The sequence below is a fragment of the Neoarius graeffei genome, chromosome 25 (assembly GCF_027579695.1).
Source record: "Neoarius graeffei isolate fNeoGra1 chromosome 25, fNeoGra1.pri, whole genome shotgun sequence".
NCBI classification, from domain to species: Eukaryota; Metazoa; Chordata; class Actinopteri; order Siluriformes; family Ariidae; genus Neoarius; species Neoarius graeffei.
The window spans coordinates 40,371,102-40,373,434 of NC_083593.1; positions in this window are offsets into that span (position 1 = coordinate 40,371,102).

Consider the following 2,333-nt stretch of genomic DNA (forward strand, 5'->3'; position numbering starts at 1 on the left):
TTTTGTCTTTCACAATGGTTACCATAAATTCTTCCCATGTGTTGGTCGGGTGACTGGCAACACAACAAGTTTGACGCAGACCAATCATCATTTATGTCCTTGCATGTTGTTGGGGAGGAGGGTCAAGAAATTGTCAATCATTGCTTTCAGAAAGAACGTTAAGGAACACGTTGAAGGGGTTTCCAAACTAGTTGAGAAAATACAAAAATTCTGACATGCTAGACTTTTCATTGGGGTGTCATGGGGTGTCCCAGACTCCACATCAATGTTCTTCAATTATGTCACACTACAAAGCCTGTTTATCATTCCTGATGTTCATATTTATTGTCCAATGCTGAAAATTTGTTGGCCATGACAAAATTATATCAAAATTGGGCTGAATTTGTGTTATGCTCTTGTGGTAAAACCATTAGAAATCCCCACAGCTACACTTCATAATCTGATGGAAAGTCTTCCCAGTAGAGTGGAAGGTATTACATATTAGGCTACATACAGGGTTAGTCAAAATTATGTTAACACTTAAATGGTAAAAACCATTTATTCACAAAACATACATAATATGTGCAAGATGATTTACAGGACGGTCTCAGCCTGTTTGCCATCATGCTCAACACACAAAAACCAGCGAGCAACAGTATTCTTTAAAGCCTGGACACACATTTTGGGGGAAATGTCACCCATGGCGTACGTCTATCTGCAAGAGAAAAATAATCCATTATTGTTAACATCATTTTGACTAACCCTGTATATATCACATATGGGTGTGATGGTCAAGTGTGTACAATCTTTTGCCCATATCATGAGTGTATTTGGGCTGGAAAGTTTGTTCACAGTGGTTAGCACTGTCGCCTCACAGCAAGAAGGTTCTGGGGTCGAGCCCAACACCTGACACGGGCCTTTCTGTGTAGAGTTTGCATGTTCTCCCCGTGTCTGTGTGGGTTTCCTCTGGGCGCTCCAGTTTCTCCCACAGTCCAAAGACATGCAGGTTAGGTTAATTGGTGGCTCTAAATTGAGCGTAGGTGTGAATGTGAGTGTGAATGGTTGTTTGTCTCTATGTCAACCCTGCGATAACCTGGCGACTTGTCCAGGGTGTACCCTGCCTCTCACCCATAGTTGGCTGGGATAGGCTCCAGCCTGCCTGTGACCCTGTAGAACAGGATAAGTGGCTACAGATAATGGATGGATGGATGGATGGAGTGTGATGGTCAAGTGTGTACAAACTTTTGGCCATATGGTGAGTGTATTTGGGCTGGAAAGTTTGTTCACAGTGGTGCAGTTGTTAGTACTGTTGCCTCACAGCAAGAAGGCTCTGGTGTTGAGCCCAACAGCTGACAGGGGCCTGCCTTTCTGTGTGGAGTTTGCATGTTGTCGTTGTGCCTATGTGTGTTTCCTCCCACAGTCCAAAAACATGAAGTTCATTTGCCTACTCTAAATTTCCCATAGGTGTGTGTGTGTGAGAGAGAGAGTGTCTGTCTGTCTTTCTGTGTTATCCCTGCGATGGCTGGCTGGCTGGATGGATGGATGGACTGATTGCCAATGGATACCCGCAATGGATAAGCGGTGTGGAGTTTGCATGTTGTCATTGTGCCTATGTGGGTCAAATGAACCCACAAGTTCCAAAGACATGAAGATCATTTGCCTACTCTAAATTTCCCATAGGTGGGTGTGTGTGTGAGAGAGAGAGAGAGAGAGAGTGTGTGTCTGTCTGTCTTTTTGTGTTATCCCTGCGATGGCTGGCTGCCTGGCTAGCTAGCTGGATGGATGGATGGACTGAGCTGGGATTGATTCCTAATGGATACCTGCAATGGATAAGCGGTGTGGAGTTTGCATGTTGTCATTGTGCCTATGTGGGTCAAATGAATCCACAAGTTCCAAAGACATGAAGATCATTTGACTACTCTAAATTTCCCATAGGTGTGTGTGTGTGTGTGTGAGAGAGAGAGAGAGAGAGAGAGAGAGCGTGTCTGTCTGTCTTTCTGTGTTATCCCTGTGATGGCTGGCTGGCTGGATGGACTGAGCTGGAATTGATTCCCAATGGATACCTGCAATGGATAAGCGGTGTGGAGTTTGCATGTTGTCATTGTGCCTATGTGGGTCAAATGAACCCACAAGTTCCAAAGACATGAAGATCATTTGGCTACTCTAAATTTCCCATAGGTGTGTATGTGAGAGAGAGAGAGAGAGAGAGAGAGTGTGTGTCTGTCTGTCTTTCTGTGTTATCCCTGCGATGGCTGGACTGAGCCGGGACTGATTCCCAATGAATGAGACACCAGCAATGGATAAGCGGTATAGAAAATACGGACTTTCCTCACACTTGGCAACCCGTGCTCTCG